Source organism: Heterocephalus glaber, unplaced genomic scaffold (assembly GCF_053883595.1).
Source record: "Heterocephalus glaber isolate CG9 unplaced genomic scaffold, H.glaber_assembly_v1.0 deba00000331, whole genome shotgun sequence".
NCBI lineage: Eukaryota > Metazoa > Chordata > Mammalia > Rodentia > Bathyergidae > Heterocephalus > Heterocephalus glaber.
The window spans coordinates 60,121,888-60,148,315 of NW_028258142.1; the positions used below are offsets into that span (position 1 = coordinate 60,121,888).

Here is a 26,428-nt window from a genome sequence, read left to right on the forward strand (position 1 = left end):
GTACAGATAATTTGGTATATTTTTGACATTTCTAGCATATTTCTAACAATTTCAATTTTTGCCTATGAGAAGCATTTGGACATTAAATTGGGGGGTGGCAGGCAGGTGGCCATCACAAAGCCTTCCCGTCCCCCTGACGCCATCCTCAGGTCACTAATGTGTTGGATGGGAGTTGGGACCAACTATAAACATTAAACTTTAGTTCTCACTCATTCCTATTATGTATTATTTTAAAAATAAGTGGGTATTTTCCTACTACCTTTACATTGTATAGTAATTATCTAAGTTACTTAGGTTCCCCAAAGGAATTTCACATGCAATGTTATTCTTGAACTCAAAATGAACAATGTTTAGTTTTTTAATCTTTCCTATACTAAATATAGTTAAATAGTTTTAGATTTTTCTAGAAAGCAAAATCACTGTTCCCTTTCCCAAAACCCATGTTTGAGTTTGGAACCTGTAGCTTGCAGAGCAATCATCCACACTAAAAAATCTTCTGTAAGCTGCCATCCATGAGATGTTTCCCTAAGTCATCAGTACCTGTTTTCTAAATTCCCCTCCTCAAGTCCCTTAGGCAACCTATAAAGAAAAAGGTTAATGGATTTTGTAAAAATAATAACTTGCTTCCAAATTTACACTGTATCTTCCCACACACGTAAGGAAAAAAGTAATAAAGATTTCATACTGGATGAGCTGAAGCTGGCATCCTAACTGAATATTTTCCCATCTACATTCTAAAAAGGAGAAGAAAATGCCAAGACATCGAGTAGAGACATTGAACATTTGAACCCTTTGAAAGATCAACAAAAGTATGCATAACTACATTAACACATTTACTAAAATCACTTAAGAAAAGAGACGGAAGAACTCATTCACATGAAGACTGCTCTCTGCCAGCCATTTGCCAACTTTGGAAAGATCTCCACTTCCTAATCAGTTTCCTCATACTATTTGCCAACACACACACAATTACAAATTTTAAAGCTACTTCTTCATAAATGGGCCATAACATCTATGTCTATTGTTGTAAATTTTCATTGCAATTTCAGCTGTGTAGTGTCATAATGACACGTCTATATTTGCCTTGAAGAGTCTATCTGAGCAAACAGGGATGTTAGTGGTTGAAATTTCTTGTCACATGCTGAAAATATAAAGTCATACTGACTTTATTAATAATTCCCCTATAAAACTAAAACCTTAAAGGTCAGCTGCATTTTATTTTCTCCAACCTGGTCTACTAAAAATAAAATCATAGATATTTTTCCCACCTGCAATATAATTATCCTCTGGAGACCAGCTGGTCACATTTGGAGGGTGTCATTTGGCAGCCTCTGGGGAATGGAAACCTCTATTTGCATTGCTTCTAACATGAATTCAGACAGACTCAGCCTCCCTCCTTTGCTCCCTCAGAAAAAGGTCACAGTCTATCATTAGAAGCTTGAATGAGAAATGGCAATGTGAACATTTTTTAAGCTAAAAGTTGGAGGAATTGCAAACAAATAACATATTGACATTTAAAGTACGCATTTTTAAAATAGAGGGCACTGCGGTGTGTCGTTAGCACATTCATTACTGGGTTTTCATCCATTTATACAATCTTTGGGTTGCAAGGGGCAGTAAAGGTCACCCTGTCCAAGCTCTACTTGATGCTTTGAAAATTACCTTTCCGCATGCTACAATGTGGTCTATATTCTAATAAATTATTTTTACAGTCAGTGAAAATCCAATTCTACAATCTGTATTTAATCCTCAGTTACACATTGGCTAAGTATCTATTTAAACACTAGAATACTATTTTTAAGACTTCATAAATTTCCACCTTGAGTTCTTTCAACTCCTTTATCTGTTAGGCATTAACTTATAAATATTTTTAAATGTCTTTAACAGACTATTTTGAAATCCAATCAAGTCCGATAGACATGTTTTATTTTCCTGTTTATTAACAACCTGATTAAAATATGTGCTATTCAAGTCTTTAATTAACATATTTTCAAGACTAGACATGTTTCCACTATGCCTATAAAATATTTCAATAATATCCATATAAAATATGAGTGGTAATTTGATAGTGATTAATTGCCATAACACTCATGGCAACAAAGATCACAGATTTGGTTGGTTAAAAACAACACGACCCTGGGCTCAACCTCTCCTTCCTCTCTGTTATCTTAGATCATGCATCCTTCTCTTAATGGTTCTCCATTTACCTCCAGGTATAAACAGTTGATCAATATAATAACTGATTTTTTTTTTTTTTGGTACCAGGGATTGAACTTGGTCCTTGCGCTTGTGCAGCAGACGGCAAAACCACTGAGCTAAATTCCTGGCCCCTAATAACTGATTTTAAACACAAACTATTTGAATCCAGGGTGTGAAACCACAGTAATCCAAGGAATAAATAGGTTTTCCTACACTTAAAGTTAATCATGATAACCAAGAACTTAACACATTCTGACCACTTCTGTCTAAATGATAACACATCATCACCAGCATCCTTATAAAGCTGAAAGAATCTTTGGTTTTTCTTTCATTTAACAAATCTTTACTTTGATCTGATTCTAATAAGATGCCATGTTAGGCATCTGTGTTAAAAATAAAAATTAAACACAATATCCAACATCAAAAATCTCATCTGAATGAAAGAAGACATCCATGGTAAGAGAAACAGAGGCAGCATACCAGGGCAATTAGAGGAGCTCAGAGCAGCAGTGCCCACCCCAACTTCAAGTAATAAGAAGAAGCCCACACCAGTGGGTTGAGTTTGAGGACAGGAACTCAAATTCACAAGGAAAAATAAAGGTGTAGTACTCTTATATAGTACTGTACTTATAGATCTCTTTAGAGATGGAAATTATGTTAAATATCAACCAAACTCATTGTATCGATATATTGGAAGCACTATCTCATTAATCTTTACAATGTTGTCTGGAGATTAGAAGGCAGATACTACATTGATTTTATAGACAAGGGCATTGACACATCCATAGAGAAAGCAACTTGCCAAAACCTCCACAGAAATATGTGATGAATATGAGTTGATGTCTGAGGTTAAATGAATCTCACTGAGTTGCTTCTATTGAAACAAATACTATTTATATACCAAAAGAAAGAAGTGTTAGATTCAGAATCTGGAGCCCTGACACTGAGTTCTGTGACTCTATATTCTTATGCTTCCTAATTTACAAAATGAAGCAGTAACACAAGAACCCTTGAAATTGTAGATCCATGTTGTCAGACTGTGGCAGTTCACAGCACCAGGCATTAACATAGCTGTTGCTGACTACAGCCGAGATTCTGGATTCTGTCCAGTGCCCTCTGAGATTAAAGCCTCCTTTTATCAAGTTTTGGTGCCTAAAAATTTGATCTCTGTGCTTCTTAATCTGGATGTATCTGTATTTCTTTATTTCTAAGCTCAACTAAGTTGCCTGAGCTATGATTAAATCTAGACGATTGCCAACAAACTTGTTCCGTAATGAAAAAGAATTACTCTCAAAACATTTGTAGCTAAGGAATCAAGAATATTAAAACACAGTATTTATAATATTTCAAACTCGAAGTCATAAAAATCTATACTACAGAGGGACATATAAGCAACCCAAATGTGAAGGAAAGTGGTTAAATATGAATAAGATTTGAAGTTACAGGTCTGAAGAAATTTTTTTCTTCACATGTTATAGAAAAGTCATATTTAGGGCCATAACAGACTACTCCCACAATCCCTAATCTCATGCATTACTTCTTCACTAAATACTTTTAGTCACCTCCTCTTCCTATTCATTCATTAAAATACTTTAAATCTCCATGTTCAAAAGCCAGTGGTAAAAAAATAATGCATAACATGCTCCCTTGTCTTTCAAGAATATTCACAGTACTCAAAAAGTGTAGACATACTTTAAGGAGATAATTGCTAAATTTTAAAAAATAAAGTGACAAAATTGAAGAGGAATCTGATAGAACCTAAGTTTCTGAAATAATGATGGCAAATGGGATCTCAGAGTAAGGAATATTCCACCATGGATCTCAGAGTAAGGAAATATTCCACCATGGATCTCAGAGTAAGGGAATATTCCACCATGGATCTCAGAGTAAGGGAATATTCCACCATGGATCTCAGAGAAAGGAATATTCCACCATGAATCTCAGAGTAAGGAAATATTCCACCATGGAGTGTAGACTGGTGCAAGCACTGTGAAAATCAGTATGGAGATACCTCAAAGAACTAGGGCTGGAAGTCCCATTTGACCCCGCTATTCCACTGCTGGGGATCGTCCCCAAAGAATTAAAAGAATCATACCACAGTGATGTATGTGCACCCATGTTCATAGCAGCGCAGGTTGTAATAGCTAAAACTTGGAAACAGCCCAAATGCCCATCAACTGGAGACTGGATAAAGAAAATGTGGTTTTTTTATAAAATGGAGTACTACTCAGCCATAAAAAATGAGAAATTAGAGACATTTATAGCTAAGTGGATGCACATTGAGGCGATACTCTTAAGTGAAATAAATAGGACACACATGTGTAAATACCGAATAGTTTCTCTGGTGTGAAAAACTGAAAGTGTAAATAAGGACTAAATGTATAATAGGTAATGTGAAATAGGAAGAAAACTGGCAAAGGGGAAGGAAGTGGGAGGGCTGGGGGAAAGGATAGAAGGGAATGGGATTAATATGAGAAAATGGAAAAATAGGAACAAAATCTTTGTAAATAGGGAGGACTGGAGGGGTCGAAGGGAGGGCTGGGCAAGGGTGAAATATAAGAACCAAGAGAGACTATGTAAAGGTGCAAATTTCCAATGATGAATGTCATTATATTGTATACCTAAAACGTACCAATGATTAGAATGAATAATCGATAATGTAAAATAGGAAGAAAAGGTCCAAAGGGGTAGGGGTAGTGGGAGGGGCAGGGGAAAGGAAAGAAGGGAAAGGAAAAATGATGAGAAATGGAAAAAACGGAAATAAAGTCTTTGTAAATAGGGAAGGGTGGAGGGCATGAAGGGAGGGCTAGGAATGGGGAAAAAATAAGAACCAAGATGCATTATGTAAAGGTACAATTCCCAATGAGAAATGTAATTGTGTTGTATACCTACAATGTACCAATAAAAGAATTTAATACAAAAAAAAAAAGAAATATTCCACCATGGATCTCAGAGTAAGGAAATATTCCACCATGGATCTCAGAGTAAGGAATATTCCACCATGGATCTCAGAGTAAGGAAATATTCCACCATGGATCTCAGAGTAAGGGAATATTCCACCATGGATCTCAGAGTAAGGAATATTCTACCATGGAGATAACATTCAACCTATGCTGTAGGATGGTAAAGCAGCAAGAAAGAACAAATACTTGCAATTTTTTTTTTAGTATAGTTCAGCATAAACAAAATTTGGAAATAAGAAAAATTGTGTTCCATTTCTGCCCAATTAAAACATTCATTCTTCAAGGTGTAAGAAAAATCCTCTCCCTGGACAGCGCTAGTGAAAAGTATTTTGACACCTGAAAACTTCAACTCGTTCATCATATTAAAGGAAAATTTCTCTATGGTTGCTAATTATATATATCAGCTTGACTGGCTGAGGGATTCCCAGATTAAGCATCCCGATCTCTAGCACATGAGTCTATAGAGTCAGTACATTGCCTCCCCCAGTGTGGTACCATTCAGTCCTTTGTGGCCTGAATATAACAAGAGGTGGAGGGTGGAGGAATTTATGCCTTTTGCTTCCTGCCTGCCTAATGGAGTAGGAACACCTCACCTCACTTCTCTGGTGGTTGAATGGAGGTTTGCACATCAGCTCCCTTGGCTGTCAGGTCTCCAGACTTAGATGGAATTATATCTCTGCAGTTCATGGGACTTTTTTGGCCTCCAAATTGTATGAGCCAATTCTTCATCATAAATCTCCATAAATATATAAGTTCCTCTCACTGGTTCTGCTTTTCAGAAATCTTTAATATACCCAGAACTAAAGATAAGACTACAGGTGGAGTCTCATTAGCATACACAAGGCCTTTACTCCTATGCTCCTGTTGCTATGGCCTAATGGATTTAGCATCAGGACAACCAACACGCACATTTACACTATTTCACCAAGCCTCACCCTCTCCTTCTTCTGAATACCCTATTAGATCATTCTACTGTCCCTTGGATTTACTGATACATTGGACAAATTCTTGTTTGAGTTCTTTGTCACCTCAGCCTCCACTGAAACATCACCAAACAATACAACTTTTGTTTTCAGTAGGCTTTATCTCTCCTTCCTCTCTCACCAATTCAGAATACTGTAGACTCCAGTCCTCAAAGCCTGTAACAACCTCCTCGGCCTGAGTTATGTAACTTGCCTTGAACTCTAGAAGTTCACCATTATTTCTGCACCTAAGATGTATCTCAGTAGCTTCTATTCACGTGTATGATTTCTACATCAGTTGCTTTAGCATCAAGACTCTATGTGTCTTCTCCTCTTCCATATCCTTGACATATAACATAGCCTCTTTCGGGGAATATTTCAGATGCTCATAAATATTTCTTAAATGATTGAATCCTGCACGATACTTTTCCCATTCTCATGAAAGATATTCTCTAACTTTGCTTTTCCTTAGTAACTTCAGCACCTAAATATCAGTCTTCATCACTCCACCCATTTCTTTGTCACAGTCCCTCTACAAAACGTATTTTCCCACCTAGATTCACACAGTCCTCTCTTAATTATGCCCGTGACCTCCTTTCTTCTCCAAAGTGTCTAGCTCAGTGACATGAATTTGAGAGCTACTCCAGAAAAATGTGCACTAATAAAAAGAGTAGCACCAGGCTCAGGGAAGTCCTGGATTTCAGGAGCTCCCTAGCTCTGAGTTGCACCTCAATAAAGCAACCCTTGCTGCCCTAAATGCAAGTCTCCTCATCAGTTAGAATTTCCTCATCACACATCTCCTTTCCTCTTTCTCCTATCCCATCTCCCTTTCCCTTGGAATTGCCAGGAAACCAGGCCAACGGCAGCCAAGTGATATTGAAGCTAGAAACAGCACTGCTGCAAGCACAGTTCAGAGAGCACCTATAAACTTTATGGCCCCGCCTTCCGTCTTCAGAAAACAATTAGTCACTGCATTTGCTAAACCATATGATTTGCTCAGATGTTCATCCCTCCATATTTTATTGGGGTTCACTGTGATTGAACCATAGCAAATACTTCAACACCCCAGTGATGTTGGTTTGCTTCCACCAATAATCATGGGCAGAAGTGAACATCTGTTAATTCTTACTGATAAGTATTGCATGTTGCATTTGCCCCTCAGAATTTATCCTCTCCTCCACACAGAGAACAAGCCTCAGGTGGCGACTGATCTCAGAACAAAACACTACAGTGACACTCTAAACTAAACCCACATCCTGAGGCACAACCACACTGCAGAGCAACAAGCAAGAAATACATTGTTGTTATTTTAAGCCAGTGAGATTTGGGGGTCATTTGTTACACTGCATTACTGCATTTCTGTGATGAAAAGTTAATTGATGCACGCCTGCTATATGCGCTTTACATCTCTGATTTATAAACCAGCAGACCTTGCCCATGGACATACAGTATATGGCAAACCAGAACCTTATTTGTAAAACATGTAATGTAGTAGAGTGTAGACATATTTCAGTGAACAGTGGCTCATACTTTACAAATCACTGGGATCTTATGATGCTGTGAATGGTTATTGTTGGTGCTGCTTATGAGGGTTGGCACTGATCATTCTCTTCTATTAATTGACATAGAAAAAGTCCTATCTTCCTTCCTAAGTACATTTAATCATAATCATGATTATAGCCTTTTTAAGTGAACATTCAGCTCAAATGATATCCATAAACTTCAGCCACATTATGTTTTCCCTGTTCGAGTCAAGCTCTTTAAGATTTGTGAGGAACCATAAAGAATTTGATTAACATTAAAAATACATGTTGTATAGTAATGAATTTAACACTGAAAAATACGTTTTCAGCAAAGAAGCCATAAAGTTGGCTAAAAGTATTTTTAGGCTAAAAAAAATTTAAAGTCCTAATTCCTTACACCATTAAAATGGCTTTTTTTTCTTTTGTTATTTTTATCACAAGACCAAATATAGGTTCAGATCCCAAATAAATTTAGGACTCAGGTAGCTTGGGGATTAAGAAGCAGATGGGAAACTCAGAGTCCAAAATTATATCCTTATTCAGCCTCTGGTTTACTGTCTGATACTTAAAATATTGCTTTTTCATCTCTAAAATGAGTTGATTTAGCAAAATATTTTAGTTAGCAATGTCAAAGCTATTTTGGAGATGACCTATTCAGGGTAACTTTAGATAATTTAGTGATAACTGAGTTGAAAATATCTCTAAATACTGGAAAAAATTACTGTTAGCTCAATTTATAATTTAAGAATAAAAACAAAAATCTTTGGGATAGTTGATGTTTTATGATATAATAAATCTTATTGGGAATAACTCAAATTTTAGAAATAGTCATGGGTTTCTTCCAACTTTTATTTGTGGTGATACTAGAAGAGCTACTCAGTCACTTCCGGCCTTGGTTTCTGCACCTGGAGAGTAAATGTGGCTTTTGTGAGGCCAGAAGTAAAGTACACATACACTGTATCGCAGCACTAGGTCTGGCAGTTACTTCACAAGGACTGGTTTTTACTCATGTACAGTAAAATCACAGAACAACCATAAGGTATTCAAACTTTGAGGCTTAGGTGTTACGAGAAATGGAGCTACTGACACAGGTAAATAAATGGAACTCATGCGGCTCTTGGGACTGATTCTTGAGCATATCTTTGTGGCAGCTGGAGGACAACAGGGCAGAGAGAGGCTTTGCTTGAAGCACTTTCTTAAGGAATTAACAGAAACAATAACAACAACCATATTATTATTATTATAAATAAAACACAAAGAGTCTCCTAGCTGAATGTTCTGCAGGCACTGAACGCACCACTAAGCAAAGTTATGAAGGTCACTGGCCCTGGACAACACCACCTCCTTACTCAGCCACAGGCTCCAAGCTCAGCTCCACTGGATCCTGATTGTCAAACTTAACGAGTGTAAGCTTCACCACAATGCCAGTCATGACAACGGGCAATGCACAGCGCCTACGCCGTGCCAGAGGCCACACTAGCTCCTGGCGCATCCCTTCTAGACCTCCCCAACATTCTGAAGGGGCACTTGAATTCCAGTAAAAGAACAGAAAATGGGTCACTAGGAAAGCAAAGTGTTCCCAGTTCACACAGCAAATGGGGAAGAATAAGGGTTCAAACCCAAGTTGGTCTGACTCACAAGCACGTTTGCTCCATGAAGCTCTTTTCCTTCCACTTCAGTGGCAGAGTCACAGCATAGTGGAGTTTGGAGCTGACAGGAGGCAGAGTGTTCATCTAACCCAAGCCTGTTCTTTATATATGATGAAACGAAGTCCCAGCCAGAACACCCAAGTGACCTATCCAAGTTAACAAAATAAGATAAAGCCAAGGTTAGCATTCTTCGTACTATATCCTCCAGTAAAATTCTACTACAAAAGAACACCTTAGCAAGCCAAATCATGTTGTTTCCATGACTCTCAGGAACATCTGGACCCTCCATTCCTCTTTCCCCCTCTCCTCTTCTCCCTCTCTCTCTGTTCCCCGACCCCTAAGAGTTAACCTCTGCTACTTTCAATTTTCACCAGTGAAGCCTTACGAATAAAGTCAAAACTGGGCTCTAAAACTTCTCATACAATACTGTTATGAAGTTTTTAAAAACCACATTTACTTATTCAGTGGACTGTGACATAATTTCACAGTTTTTATAAACTTCTGCTTGGAAGAAAAGAGGATGAGATGAGCTTAATGAGGTGCAAAGGGTCGATCTACACTTCTCATCTTGAATGCATGCTCTTGGAAGGAGGCAGAGATCGAGTAGGTGGCAGGCACATTGTTGAAGGGAAAGGAACCAGCTTCCACCTGCTTTGCTTCATCATGACGGAAGTCGCGTGTGGGGGCTTCACCTAATGCAACCATCCCGGTGACTGTTCCCATTCAGTCATCTCTTGAAGCACAGTTTCTGACGTCATGGTGACTGCTTCAGTTTGCCACTGTCACTCCAAGGTTGTGTGGCAAGAGGCCAATACAAAAGCCTTCTTTTCCTTGGTCTCTTCACTGCTATGGATGCATCATTTTGCAATGGAACAGCCAAGGTCAAAAGCATCGCCTCCACACTGGGCCATACCAATACACATTCTGAAGGCTGCTTGAGGACAACTTCACCACACATCAGTGCTGATATCCCTGACTCACAGGGTCTCCATTTCCCCACTCTCTAGTTCAACTTTTTCAGGAACTTTTGTAAATGATGGCACCACTTCATTTCATTTCATACTAGTCGTGAGTCCAATTTGCAGGAGAAAGAAGAGGATTTCACATTCCAGGTCATCCCTGAGCATACTTCTTCCAGATTAGGCAGGAATTTCTATGGAGTTCCGTGAAATGCTTCGAGCCCTCCAGAAGAGGACTGCCACAGTTCAAGGAGTGGAGAACATCGAGGGCCCCTGTTCCTTGCCTCCCTGGTTTATGGTAGAGGTGAGATGATCTGAGGGTGTAGGGAGTAGCCAGCAAGCATAGGCACTGCGGAGTTGCTTGGCTGCATTAGCTAAAGGCTTTAAGTGAAAGCTGCTAGAAAAGGAGAGCAAGCTTCCCATTTTTTCAAATGATGCCTCAAAACAGGGTTTTCCCTGACAGAATAAGCTCAGCATCATGAATTCTAGACTCTCAGACCCAGATGTTGAATGAACTAAAACAAAGAAAACATGAAAAAGTGGCCCCCAAAGCAAGCTCTTGAGGCACCTTCAAACAAATTTGTTCTGAATAATACATCAAGTGTATAAGAACTCACATCTTAAGCTGTTTTTTTTTAAAAAATACATTGTGAAGTGCAAAGCATAAAGAAAAGCAGTCATGTTTCCTGACATTTGAGGAGCTTGGCTACTTAAAAAAAAAAAACGTTTTGAATTTTCTTGGCTAAGTATAGAAGAGCATTCATGAACTGTGGCTCGATCATCACAAGAACATTCTTGCTTTCAGAGCTCAGACTTTCAAAGACATAAAAGCCTGTGTCAGGAGTACCATGGCTTACAGAGCTGCCGTAAATCCCCTCAGAAAGAACTGTACCGAGGAATGTGTAGGGAAAGAACAGGAACACAGTCCATGGTCCACCCAAGACTATAGGCCTGGACACATACACACAGCCCTAACCACCCTTTCAAGGAACGCTGAAGCCATGTCCTGTACCAGAGATGGAAAACCTTTTAGAGCTTTCAGTGATACTGACATCCCTCAGAGACAAGCATGCCATAGGTTCACCACCACTGTACTGTGACTGTGGATGTTTAGAAAGAGATGCTCATTGCTTAAAGCAAATACTACTCTTAAGCAGCTCAGAAAAAATAATTAAAAACATTTAGAGTTTCTAAATAGGGAACTGGGAGCTCAGGATACAAAAAGTTAAAGGGAAGTGAGCATATGATTTCACAGAGATTTATAAAGCCCCATTCCATGGTCTGAATGTAGAGGAAATTAACATAATTTAATTAGAAATATATGTAATATCAAATGAAATTATTTTTAATATTGTAAAAAGATTTAGAAACATCAAGCAAAGACACAGTAATGGGCAAGAGATTCTTTCTAGGGTCCCTCCAAATGGAACACTACAAAAGGCTTTTTCGTAATAGGTCTCCTGTTTGTCAGTATACTGCCCACTTCACCAATTATTCCTCATATATGCTTGGTCTCATATATATATATATATATATATATATATATATGTTTTGTTTTGTTTTTTTGGTACGGGGGATCAAACTCGGGACCTTGTACTTGTGAGACAGGTGGCAGAACCACTGAGCTAAATCCCCAGCCTATATTTTTAAATTATGGTGGCCCTAGGGAACAACTAGACTGAACTCCTTGAATGAAGAGATTGCATCTTAGACATCTCTCTCTCCCAGTGCTAAGCAAGATTCCTGGCACATAATACATGGTCAACTAATGTCTGCTCCCACATGGCAAAGTCTGTGAAAAACATCAATAGGTCCTTTGACTTTATTCTCATTATGAGAGACAATCATAAGTTGACCCTACAGAATGGAATAGGCAGTGCTACGGAATGGGTCAAATCCCATTTTAGAAATCTGTAATTGTTTCTTGAGAATTCAAGTGGCTTACAAGAGGCAACTGCACATGAAATCATCTGTGTAATTTCCAGAAACACACTTTTTATAGCCATTTATCTGTCTGGTACTAAGTGCCCAGGTGGTGACAGCACAGACAGTACTGGATTAGAGGTACCACCAAAATAAATCTTTGTGGTACAGGTAATGTCCCAGGGTCTGTATCAAATCACAGCTCACAGATGCCTAAGCTGGCCTCCTAGACCCCACAATTGGGTCCTTCAGTTGCTGACATGTGGAATACAATGGGAAAAAATCAGACAAGATTAAAGCAATGAAAACAGATCCAAAAATTACATTTCTAATCTAAGAATTGGCAAAGCTTTCTCTTAATTCGCCTCATTCTTATGGTTTGATGTAATAATTTCTAACCTTCCTTTAACCCTGGAAATTTAGCAATTGCACTAATAAATACCATTTCATTTGACCTTTAGAAAAATCTAGGGAGGTAAAGAGGGCATCATTATTTCCATTTTCAAATTTAAAAATCATGGCCAACAGAAGACGAGGAATTAACCCTGTGGCACACCCGGACTGCAGAGCCGTGTCCCTTCCACCACCAGCACTGTGGCTGCAGTTGGTCTCAGCATCAGCTTTGCAGACTACTTGAGTCATTTGTTACTAAAAGGACAAAACCAAACACCTATTTATGGTCTCTGGGACAGGAAAATGCAAGTAATAAGAGATGTATTTAAAAACTAAGACATCCATCATAACTTGGAAAATTCTCCAATAAAAACCACCAGATCAACGTCAATAAGAAAGATCCACATAATACAAATCCTCAGCCACTACAGGACCCATCCAGAGAGAAATAAGAAAATCTCTAACACATCACTGCTATAACTTGAATCAAAAACACGTTCCCCAAAGGCTCATGTGTTCTAAGATGGGGTTTGGAAGGTGAATAGATCATGAGGCACAGTGTTAGTTATTTTTTTCTCATCGCTGAGACAAACTAGCAAACACCCAAAGTTAAAGGAGGAAAGATTTATTTAGCTCACAGTTGGTAGAAGTTTCAGTCCATACTCGGCTGGCTCTAAGGTGGGGTGGCAGAGGGGCAACAGTTCATGGAGGTGGAAGGCAACAAAAGCAACAAGAGAGCAGGGAGGGGCCCTCAAGAGTGTCTTTCTGACCCTTTTATCTTCTGCAGATTACTTCGGGCAGGAGCACTCACACACTCCATCCTAGTGCCCTTCAGCCTAGCATTGCACCATGAATCAACTTCAGAAAAACTACCCGCTGAGACTGCATGAGGCTTTGGGAGGACATCAAGACACAGCCCTAAGAGGCACTAACCTCATCAGTGGGTTAATCCGTGTAGAAGTCCATGGCTGAATGTGCTGTTAGAGATGGGCCTGTTGGCGAATATAGTCCGTGGGGTATAACCAGGAAAGCTGCATGCTGTTCCCAGCCCCTTCATTTCTCCCTCTCTCCGCCCCTCATGTCTCAGTTATCATGAGTTGAGGAGTTCTCCTCCCCATCCCATCGTGCCGTTTCTTAGAGCCAGCCCACCCTAGACTGAGACCTCCAGGACTGTGGGCCTAAATAAGTCTTTAAGTTGTGGATATCAGATGCTTTGTCCCAGTGATGAAAAGCTCGCCAATGCAATTATCTTTCATCCTCCTTGAGAGGTGTCTTTGGCAGCCTTCTGTTTAGCCATTCCCAGGGAGTTTAAGACTGTGATTTGTCTTAGCCACGTGACAGACTTGGCCCGCCATATATCACCTGTCCCGCAGGCCGATAGTGCAGTGTGCAATGGTTCTCAGGTATACAGCCCCGATTGAAAAAGTAAAACTCCTGTAGGTAAAGCTGAGACTGCGTCCAGGAGGATGGAAACCATTCACCATCATGACTGAAGTGAGCACCATTTCCATTTTCTGGTGACTATCAGAAGGACATTCGAGAAAGTTTACTTGACTGCGAGTCTTACGGAGAGCAATATGGAAAGACCTCAAAAACCAAAAATAGACCTACTTTGTGACTCCGCCATCCCACTTCTGGATATATATCAAAGGAAATGAAGCCAGCGTAACAAACAGTTACCCAAATGCCCATATTGACTGCAGCACTATTCACAGCAGCCAAGTTTTGGAATTAACTTAGGTGTTTACTGACAGGTGAATGGATAAAGAAAATGTGGTATACACATACACACAATGGAATATTATTAAAAAGCCACTAAAAACAGCAAAATCCTGTTCTTTGTGGTCAAACAGAACAGTGAGACATCATGTTAAGTGAAGTGAATCAGACACAGGCAAATATTGAATGCTCCCTCTCGTGTGTGCAAGCCAAAGAAGTTGGTCTCGAAGTGGAAGAGAGTGGAATAGTAATTACTGAACACAGAGGAAGGGGTAGTGGGGCTGAGCAGTGAGCGCCAGAGCAGTTCCCTGGGGATTGCCAAGGGCTGCTGGGCTCTGGACAGGGGATATAACATTAGTATGAATGAATCCGCCCACCAGTCTTTCTTAGCAGTATCGCTGCTAATAATGCAAGTCAGTAACTGGTTTCAGTGGATTTGCACTCAGCACAGAACTAAGTGTGACTTTTTCTTCTCTTTCACATAACAGGTGCACAAAGGTTACAGTTTCTTTTAAAAGTCAAGTAAGAGAGACCAGACTGGAGTAACAGAGAAGGGCTGTAACAGTCTCTGGCACTAACCGTTTCCTTCCCCAGGCTCTCTCCTCAGACGCAATCACGCCTACTCCCTGAAGAGAGAGGGAAGGCTCTGTAAAACACGCACGCACCCACCCACCCCCGGTTTTCCCCAAGTCACCTTTTCTCCCATTTGAATTTTCTGACCTTGAGCCTGTCCTCACCCTGAGTCCAGGTCACCTCCTTGCCAAGCAAGCTGTTGGCGTCCTTTCTTCCCCACCCTCGGTGTGGACCGAACTCCCCCTCCCCAGCTTCCATCAGTTGCTCTTATTAGTGGCTGTTTGCTCAAAGTGAAGAGAAACTAAAGGGGAGCCAAGGAAGGAACACACAAACCGCAGGAAGGAGGCAAGTCGAGAGCACAGCCGGCAAGAATCCCAGCAACAACAGCAGAGACTTACTGAGCCCAGACTCTGCAAGCCAGACACAAACCCCTTCCAGCCAGGACGGCCACACAGCTTGCGGGCAGCATGGTTCTGTCCCTTCCTTTCCTGTTCCAATCCCTAGTGATGGGAGTCATCAGGAAACCACCTAGGGAAACATTTCGTTCTTGGCAGAGTCCAACCCCGGCTTCCTCGACGGCTGGGTCAGACACAGTTTAACCAAATGAAGTGACTTTGACTAAATTGCCTGTTTCCAGATGAGCGGTGCCTGCTTTGTGGTCCTTTTTAGAATAGTGTTGATTAAGTCTCTTTATGCAGATAGATGATGTAATGATGCGAGGTCCACAGTTATTGGTCTTTCTACTCCTCAAAGCCTCAGCCAGATGCTTCAGCTCCTTATTACAGAAGGAACTCAGGAAAATAATCAGGGTTATTTTCTTTTTTTATTTTTGAATCATTTCCTTTTTCTTTATTAGGACATGTTTGCAGTACATAATGATTGTATTTCTTGCGTGGAGTTGGTTCATGTACCTAACACATCTCAGTTCTCTTTTCATTCCCTTCTCCCCTCTCCCTCCTTGTATGTCTTGATCCCCTTCCCATTTGAGAAAGACCAGTCAAGTTATGACCAGCCTGACATACAAACAACTTGGGTTAATTAGGTTACTAGAAGATTCATCTGCCTCTTGTTATCTATAGCGCATACCCAGGTAAACATGCAGATCTCAGCTGTATTGACTTCAAACCAACTTGAGTTACAATGAGCCCTCGGCACCAATTGAGTTCATAAGTCAAGAGTCCACCATACTCCACCGTGTGTAAATACCACATTTTCTTTATCCATTCATTGTTGATGGACATATAGGCTGCTTCCTAAATTCAGCTATTGTGAGTTGTGCAGCTATAAACACGGGTGTGTGTGGGTTACTGTAATATGATGACTTCAACTCCTTTGGGAAGATATCTAGAAGGGGAAGAGCTGGGACTAAGGAAATTTCTAGTTTCAGTTTTTTAAAGAATCTCCACACTGATTTTAAGTCCAGCATACAAGTGCAAATGTATAGTAGCGCCCATAGAATCCTCTAACATTCCACAGGAAGTAATAACGGAGAAGTGACAATAGCCAAACCATGCTAATGTTACTGCCATAACCCTGAAACACCAAACGTGCCAAAGCCAACACAACGCCTCCGGAGCTGACGGCCATCCAGGGCAGTGCGTGTGTCTTCACTGAGAGGCCCCGTGAGCCACCACACGTGTGTGGGGGGGAAACACTGCTGCTCTCTATCTGGAGAGGCGAGGTCCACGGGAACCCAGCTCCACTCAGCTGTCCTGGCGATGAATTGATCCGCTGCACTGTTGCCCTGTCTTTCAGAAGCTCCTGGGTCACAGCTGATTGTTGGGAAGGCTCAATTGCCCCTCACAAGCAATGCGTAGGATCAGGAGGATTCTTCTCCACAGAGCAAGGATTGAGTTTTCAGGAATCAAAAGGAAAGAAAATGACTCAAGAACTTGCTTTGGGAAACACTATTCAAAGAAACTTCGCTGTTTCCATCTCTTGAATTATTGTTTGCATTTTTGTTTTCTGTTCAGTGGCTCCTATTTTAGCTCTTATTATGATGTTTCTGCATTAACTTGTAAGGAAGACTTAAATCTTAGTTGAATACTTTTTACACATGAAAAATGTAGATTGATAAGAGTCAGAAAACCTTAAAAATTGTTAGTGAAGCTTTAGTAATTGAGACCAATACAGGGAATTTAGTTCATTCATTCTTGTGACAAAATATTGCTATGTATCTATTATAAGAGAATCATTTTGCCAGATATTATTTGAAGAAACAGTTATTAATTATTGTATTTTAAAAAATACAAAAATACATTAGGTATAAGTCACATTTCCTGAAATTAATTTTCACAAAGTAATCCGAAAAAAAGTTTATCTTCCTAAAAATTTCATTCACTTCAAAATGATTCATAGAAGTGACAGAAAGTACCTCAATATTCAACATTAGAGAAGTGGCTAAAATTGGTATTACTACTGAATATTATCCAGAATACTTATTCTATAATGATTAGTACAAAAGTAAAATCCATAATTGTTTATGCTGTTATTGTAATTTTACCTATAAATATGTGAAGGGAACATAGAAGGATTATTAAAATACTTAATTCCTCATTGTAATGGAATTATAAGGAGAATATTTCCATTATTTGTAACAATTTTAGTCTTGTAATTAAAAATAAATAAAGGAAAAGAATATAATGTGTTTACTGAATACCTACTTATGCAAAGAAAAATACCTAAGACAAAATTTGCCCTTAGGAACCTAATGAGAATAAGGAAGATTTTAAAAGTAGTATGTAAAAACTATAGTACTTAAGATAACATATCATGAAGAAAAAAATTAAGTCTTCTTATATATTTGCCAGCAAGAAACTATATTAAGTCAGACAATTTGCAAGTGCATATATTTTAGGAGAGTCCTTTTTCGCTTCTGCATAGATAAGAGAACTATTGCCTGCCCTTAAGATATTCAGAATATGTAGTAAAAGACAAAAGAAAAAAATCAACACCCTGATTTTTTTGAAGTTTGAATGTAAACTTCACAAAGTTCCATTTTTATATTATCGTCTTCAGTGGACTTCACCCACATCAAGTGGGCAGGATACGCTCTGTCTACTCTGGGATACCAGGTAGGAGGGGTCCCCAAAACATACCACACCGGAGACTGGCTGAATGCAGCTGAGTCCAGGCAGCAGGGAGCCTGGTGGATGTCCGCAGGAATCTGCCTTCAAGGCACCGAAGCAAATGGGGAAGAAAAAGACCCACCACAGCACTTATAAAGTTAAATTTCAGAGGAGATGACACTTAATAGTGAAAAGTTGAAAACTTTCTTTCTGATATCAATAACAAGGCAAGGGTGACTAGTACCATAAGGTCTATTAAATTATGGACATCTCAACTGGACAAGGCAGGATGATGATTGGAAAATTTAAAAGTACAAACATCACTCTTCACAATGAAATGATTGTGTACATCAAAACCACAAAAAAATCACCAAAGAAATTACTAGAATTAGTAATTTAGTGTGAATTTAGTGTGGCTGTTAATGTCAGGTTAAACTACAGAAAATCAATTGCATTTCTATGTACCTGCAACATACAAAAAATACAATTTATTTTTAATGTGTAAATTTATAGTAACATAAAAATATTAAATATTCAACAATAAATCAACTAAAATGTACAATAGCTCCGTGCAGATAATTATAAAATCATATTGACAGAAATTTAAGAAGACTGAAAAATGGAATGGTATGCCATGTACCTAGATCCAAAGACCCAATATTGAAAGATATTCTTTTCCTGAAATTGTAACATATAGGTTAATCCACTCCAAACAAAAGTCACTATTGATTTTGTCTTACAACTTGACATTCTGATTTAAAACCTATGTAAAACTGGAAAAGGCTAAGAATTATCCATACTTAAAAAGAACAAGTTCTATTTGACCGAAGGAATCTGTCAGAATATCAACACATCATAATTTCAAAGCAATTAAGATATGTAATATTGGGCCAGGGATTTAGCTCAGTGGTTTCGCCGCCTGCTACGCAAGCTCAAGGACCCGAGTTTGATCCCTGGTACCAAAAAAAAAAAAAAAAGATATGTAATATCGACCCAGGCAGAGGAACAGAATTTAGAGCTCAGATATAAACTCAGACTCACACAGCCCCTTCGTGCATGATTGTTTTGCAGAGTAACAAGGGAAGAAACAACTTCTCAGTGAATGACACTGGGACAGTACGATATTCACAGGGAAAAATCAGACAACTCCTCTGACACCTTTCACAAATAGTTCACGGTGTGTCTTGGGTCATAGTCCTTATGAAACAGGGATTAGTGGGCAGGAAGTTTCCCGGGACATGTCTGAAGATCAACAGCTAAGAATTAGCCACAGAGAGGACTGAACTGCCATGTAGTCACCAAAAAGGAGCTCTGCCCAGCCCATGAGTGGCTCTAGAACTAGGCTGACCCTGCAAAATGACCCCACATTTAGGCCCTCAGGCCAAGCCTTCGACCATCCATGAGCAGTCATCAGATGCAAGCGGCTACAAGAAGGTGGCAGCACTTTGGAAGGGGCCTCTCCCTTGGGGAAAATCCCAAAAAGGCCTCAGCTGAGATTCAGTCACCAACACTCCCGACATTGGGAAGAAGGGGGCCTTAGTCCTTGGCAGGGCAGCGATGAGATCTGGGGGCCTCGGGCCAGCTTCCACAACAAGGTGAGGGTCAATCTAGGCCTAAGATGTAAAATTATAAAACTCTCAGGGGGTAATGTGCGAAGATATCTTCACGACTCCAATGCAGAGAAAGGTTTCTGGGTTTGTTCTGAACTAGGATGAGCCCTAAAACCCTAGAAAACTTTGGACAGGGCCTAGAATACTTCTGGGTATCACTGAAAACACCCAGCAGCTGTGACTCACTGAATCTCAGGAGCCACTGTTCGCAAACCTCAGCGCTTTTATGTCATGCTAGGAAAAGGGGGAAATGTTGCCAAGGAAACAGACCAAAACCATACAAGGTAAGAGGCATCCCGATTTAGAGAGGGTGAAATGCGGGGAGGAAATGTGCATTAGAATAAATGAAACACGGGAAGTTTGCCTGTATCCCAGGTTGGGCTCTGGGAATTCGATTTGCAGATTCCGGTTGGCTAGATCTGTTCTTTGCATCTACCCAGCTCCCAGAGAGGCTGAGGGTGCCCAGTTTTGTTACTCAGTCCCGGACCATGAGTCTCGGAGTATGGTCTGAGGACATGCAAGTTGGAATTACTATAGTGCTTGTTCAAAGTGTGTATTTCTGAGCAGCTCCACAAGTCTGAGAAATTTGGAGATAATCAATGGCTGTATTCCAGATCTTTTTTAAATATCATGCATTACACTTTAAATTATCATATATAACATTAAAAGCATCTAGGACACAAAATTTAAAATTTAAATCTATTTTTATTTCTTTTTAGCTTGTTATTTCTTTCCTTTCTTTGATCATCTTTTTTCCTCTCTTTGAGTTATCACTTCAAGAAGTTAAAGGTAAAAAAGAAATGATCACGACATAAGCAAACACATTTCTCTCCTCGGTTCAGAACTTCGGTTCTTGTGACTCCTTCTTCCCAACATGTCAGTTTCGCAGAAGTTGGTCACCATGTTTTCTGTCCCAGAATGCACCACTGCAAGGGATGGTGAGGAATAGTGAAATCTAAGTTCCATGACCCCCAGTCCCAAGTTCCCCACACCAGGGAACCTGAATTGTACTCTGTTTGACCTCGAGCTCTTAAAACACCATAAGTCTTGCTGCCCCTAAAGCAAGAGTCCTCTTCCCAATCTTTTTATGTTCCTTACCAGCACTGGTATTTTTATTAGTGTTGTTTATATCATTTTAACTAATTCTTGCTTTGTATCAAGCAAAGTGCTAAAAAATTTGCATGCATTATCTTCCTGCTTGCCTCTCACAAAAGAAAAACAACACTTTATCTATTCCTATTTCATAATGGAAGAAAGAAAGGTTAAGAAAGTTAAGCAGTTTATTGAAAGGTCACCCAGCTAGTTGTCAGTTGAGTCTGGATTTGAACTCAGATCCGTTTGATCCCAAAATATTAATTTCTTGCTTCTGTGTTACATTGGCCATTATCACACCATCGCTGAACTAAATTTCTTAAAGCATTTAATTAATTTATATGTGATGGCTTGTTTTTAGATGCTTCTGTAGTCTCTACAGCTCTCTAACAAAATGCCATCTATTATTTCCACCCACTTCTGTTACTGGGCTATATTTAAATGAAAAATCTTACTAGAAACAAAAGGACTTATCTCTCCAAACACTATGCCAAACTGAGAAGGACATATGTACCCTGCTTTGTTCAAATTGGGAATTCAGGAGCCACTTTATGGTGTTTCAGCTTTCTGACATTTTCAAATATAATGGAAAAGAATGATGCAATATTTCACTGGGAGGAAAAAAAGTAGCAGAAGCACGTGAATATGTGAGCAGGAGTGGGATTTATACCTAATGTTCCACATTAACCCACTCCCTGAGAAGTTAGTCATGGATAGTTCTCCAAACAGACTCATGTCTTAAATGGATATTTGAACTCTGTTGGTGCTTACTATTAGTACTCAGGAGCAAACATGAGAGCTTTATGTTTCTTAGGCTGTCAGCTCTGATTACAGGATGAAAGCTAAACAGCTTCTTTGACCAAATTGCATCTCGGCAGTTACAGCTGTGATCCACTTTTCTGATTATTTCAAAGCCCACTGAAATGAGGGGAATCAAGAGGGTGTTTGCCTGAGACTAAGGATGCAAAATTATCTCTTACTCTTAGATACCCTGACATTACACTTGAAGAGACAAATACACAGTAATAAGACTCATTCCCTGAACAAAAGACAGTATGTTTCCTAGATTAACATTTTGTTCATGACTTGCGTGAAACCACAATGCTTTCATCTGTATTTTCTCATTTTCAATTGAAAATACAACTAGTAAGTGACAAAGAATTTGTCAAGCTTTTCATTTCTCTTGGGGAGAAAACCAAATTTACCAATTCTTATATTGTATTTGCCTTTGAAATATTTTTTCCATCTTTAAAGGTAAATCCTACATAGATATCTCAAAAGATATAAAGTCAATTTGCCACTCTTTCAAGAATAAAGAAAAAGACCTGTGGTTGGCTGACTAATGAAACATCATTACTTTTAAAACTACTTGTACCCTGTCTTAAGAAACACTGCTGAAAATGTGAAGACGAAAACTCAGAAATTGGATATTTCTGCACCGGGCAACCTGGATTCTATAACAGCAATAGATAAAAGACAAAAAAATCCACTTATAGCTATGTCACCAGTTCTTACTTAAATCAATGTTTCATTATTGTCCCCTGGATCAAATAAATTCATTGATTTTTTTCTTTGCTTATTTATTAATGCAAGATCATTCCCACACCTTTCTTTGAATTGCAATTGGTCAAAAACAAGAAGGTATGAGAATACAGAATTGTAAAAACAGTACAATATTGAATGTGATGCTTAAAAATACATTTGAAGACAAAATCTTGGACTACAGCACCCCCAACTGATATGTACCAAGAGGGAGAGAATGAGAAGTACCTTTTAGCAACTTTTAAAACTCTCTTGAACATGAAAACCTAATGGCATGATTTTTCTTTCATATGAAAAAATGAGTCACTTTCTAGGTTGAAAGGAGATAAGTTGGATGCAGACTTTATAAAGAAATAAAAGTTAATCAAACTGAAAAGCAATAACTTCAGTGTATAGGAAGATTCCTGGGACTACTTCAGATCAGAGCTATGAGAATCTACAACCACACTGTTGTTGGAATTTAGTCCAGTGATCTTTTGCTCCATCTGTACACTATCAAACTTTTGAGTAAAAGATGAAAAACATCAACAAGACAGATAAATGTTTTATCTACCCAATGTCTAATATCTGAGTGGTTCTAAATCTGTCCCGTCAAAATGTGTTTCATCCAAGTACACGAGCCAAATTCATTGTTCCACCTGAATGTCAATATTCCCTAAGTCATTTTTAGTAAATTTTGTTTCAGATGAAAAGAGTGCTGTTGTGTCCACATTATTAACACTAGGATAGTAATAAGGACAACTGGCAGAGGATGTGACTTTGAGATAGTGTAGGAAAAAATAACTAAATTGTAGGCAGAAAATCAAATTATAAAATCAAACAGGAAGACCTGGGTTCAGCTGAGTCAAAACCTAGGATTGAGGGCTCTCTGTGTGTCAGATACACAACACCTCTCCTTCCTGCACAAGTTCTGGACCCAAATCAGAGTGTCACTTTTATTACAAATAAAAATATTAGGGGCATGTGTCCTAGAGCTTCCCAACATGCTCTGCTCCTGAATCAAACACTTGAGTAAGCCACTATGTGTGCAGACCACAAGACTACTTCCTCTACTGGGGTAGGAAGAGTAAAGGGGGCAGAATCCACAGCAACAGATCAGCTCTGTCCAACAAAGAAATGTGGATCCAGGATCATAGATCTCTTAGCCAGAACCTCTTTCCTCCCATATGGGGAAAAAGGTCAGGAAAAATGCTTGAGAGAAGGCCCTTGGCATAGAACCTACAAAGCCATGGAGAAGTATTTTCCTCTGACCACCCATTGTCTGTGTTCTGTTACCTGATTGTATTTAACTCTCAAGCCTGTGGTCAACCAGGAAAGTTGTTCAGGGCAGCTCTGTGCCACCCGCCTGAGCCATTCCCCCTAGCAACTATGTTTTGTGAACCTTCCTGATAATACTGATAAATGGCACTGAATTCTGCTCAGAAGGTTCTAAAACTGGGTCCGAACAGTCACCAATTAAATTAACACTAAGGCCATAGTTTGTCTAAATTGGACACATCCAACATAGCTCATCAGAGGTTCTGCTAAAAGACTGAATGACAACATCAAGATGCACCATTTTAAAACTGCCTACGTACAGAAGGGACACAAATTTGAATGCAAATTACCTTCCATTGTAAATTTCCTAAGGAGACATTAAATGTCCTCAAATTAGATTTCCTTAGAAGCCCACAAGATTTAAAATCCAAAATAATTCCATCCAAAATCAAATTCCCTTTATTCTGTAACTTAAATCCCCAAAGTCATAATAGCACAAAATAAAATTATCTTGTCCTTGTAAGTAAAAGTTTAAAGAAACTAAAATCCAAGGTTCTCAAGTTCAAATCTTATAATCATTATTTCAAAACATTTTATTCTTCTAAGTCTCGGATATAGGTATCTTATGCTGAACCTGGATATATTTGTGTTCCTTCAGCAGCTACTGCCTGACCTATTGTTTTCCATAGGAATGTGTGTGGTTCCTTCAGGATTTCATAGTTAAAACTGGTTTTCCACTTGGACTACTTTCTAAAAATCCAAATCATTGGTAGACATACAAGATTATTTTATACTCAAATTTAGAAAATACAAGCAATGTCTGACCTCTTAGGGAAGTGAACCTAGGCCTTCATATTATAAAAATCACTTCAGACACTTGTGATACCTGAGGGCAGAAAGGCAGATTGAGAATAATTTCTCATTTCAGCCTCGCCGTGAAGCCAGGCTTTTCCAGAAATCAGGAGTTGGGAACAAGCTCACTAAAGAGGAAGTGCCACCAGGAGACGAAGGTGCTGCACTGTCCTTAGGAACACACACTTAATGCAGGTCACCTCCTGCCAGGCCACTGTGCTGAGACATCACTGCCCTTTGGCAAACTGTGCAAATCTGCAGTAATAGTCGGCCAACACGCATCAGGGCATGCTGCGACGTTATCATGTTACCTTTCCATCAGCTACTTCAATGCCTCTTCTACGCAGCTCCCCCTTGCTGCTGGTGTCTCCAGCACCTGAGGACTGTACTGAGGGTAGGCTCTACTGAGTGACATGGCCTTCCCCATCAGGCTGATTCCATGTCTTCTTCCTATGAAAACAATAGTTAGGACCTTAAAACGTGCCTTTTCAGGGAAGTTTCTCCCATTTTCCCAATTACTTCAACTAGAAAATCACAATCAGAAGAATCCCAAACTGCATCTTCTATTGATGTTACTAAATTGAGCACTTCAAGGAACCTAGGGAGAATCCACAACTCTACATGTGATCCTATCTCTCTGGTTTGGTTATTCTAAGCTATTACTAACATTCCTTCTTTACCATCTGTTTTTCTGCAGTAATGGGGTTTATCACCAGTATTTTATTTTCTTCTTTTTTTCCCAGATTTCTTAGGTAGATTTAGTTTCACCTTCTAGAGCACTTAGACAATCCCTCTCCATCTCTACTGTATGGGATACTGCAATTGGCTGATTCAAGAGCCTAATTTCTCTTACTTCTTTTAATTTGTTCTTGTCAGTATATTGTCTTGGGCAATTCCAGAAAAGAATCCTACAGGATTTAAATACCAGTGGTTTATGAATCAAGTGCTTCTCCAGGAGAGAAGGGGTAGAAAGAGCAGGATAAGAGGAAAGCCAGGAAAGGGTAGGATTTCAGATAAAGATCTAGCCTCCTCCTGAATCCTCAGGGACTTCGGCAATAAGAATTACATCTTGGTGCTTGTCTGGTCTCTCGGGAAAAGTGCAGGGTGGTGGGGCAGCTGTAACTCCCAGCTCTGCCAGTCTTCGCCCATGTAAGGTGGCCCAGGGAGCCCCAGGACAGTCCCCTGAGGAAAGTCACAGCTGCAAGTGAAGAACTGATGCATCATAGCCTGTAGGTTATGCTTTTTAATGTCATGGTCCTTGGACTAGCTGAGAAACTGAGAAAAGTTTGTTCTGCATCCTGATACTCAAAAGGCCAGTTTTCAGAAAGACTATGTGGCTCTTCAGTTGAAATTTTGCTGCAACTTTGCTTACTAGAATGTCCAGTGGCCAGCATTTTCCATGGATGGGGAGGGGAGGGGGCTGTAACGTGAGTCTGCCATGCAGTTTGAACTCCAGCCCGTTCCACAAAGCGTCTGCATGCATCGAGCACCTGCCAACACTGAGCTCCTATGTGCCTTCTCCTCCTAAGGCCACTGTCCGGGACCACCCAAAAGACTCTCAGCCCTCAGCTATTTCTCAAGGGTACTAGCTGGGACTTCAAAATTTGAGATTTTACAGTTAGGTAGAATAAGTAACATTTCATTCTCCCCTCGTCCAAGTTTCGAACCAACTGATAGTACATGAAGGATCAGGCAAATCAGATTAAAGTGTCTCCTTTGTAGTAGTAATGCTCTTTGGCAAAAGCATGGGCATCATCCAATTAGTGCTTTAGCGATCTGATCTACAAAACGTTCTAAATGTCTCTAAAGTGGTAACAGACTGTGAAACTAGACAGGAACATGACCAATGAGCCGGGCATTCTTTTTTGAGGGGAAGAAAGCGACGCACCAACAGAAAGAATGACTGAGGTAATGCATGATTTCTCCAGCCAAGATCAATATCATTCAAACTTCAAGAGGACTGCAGACATCCATTCTTTCTTTTTTTCCTCTCTTCTCTCCAAAACGACAAGCCATGTTTTGTTCCCAGGTTGGTTCTGGACTTTGCAATCCCCTGATGGGGATGATATTTTATTTAGAACAATGAAATTGGCCTTGTTTTTCTTCTTTTGTTCCCTTTTGCAGATTAGAAGGGTTGTTGAACT

General features: G+C 39.5%; 1 long non-coding RNA gene across 4 annotated transcripts in view; it reads right to left on the minus strand.

Annotated features, from left to right (window-relative positions):
• LOC147830163 (uncharacterized) overlaps nt 1-26,428 on the minus strand; it is a 708,257-nt gene that overhangs the window by 429,111 nt on the left and 252,718 nt on the right. For 3 of the 4 annotated variants that reach the window (XR_015444498.1, XR_015444499.1, XR_015444501.1), the window contains exon 3: nt 9,286-9,442. The exons of the other annotated variant lie outside the window; for it this stretch is intronic. This is a non-coding gene — a long non-coding RNA (uncharacterized LOC147830163). The remainder of the gene's footprint in view (nt 1-9,285; nt 9,443-26,428) is intronic. 4 annotated transcript variants of the gene reach the window in all.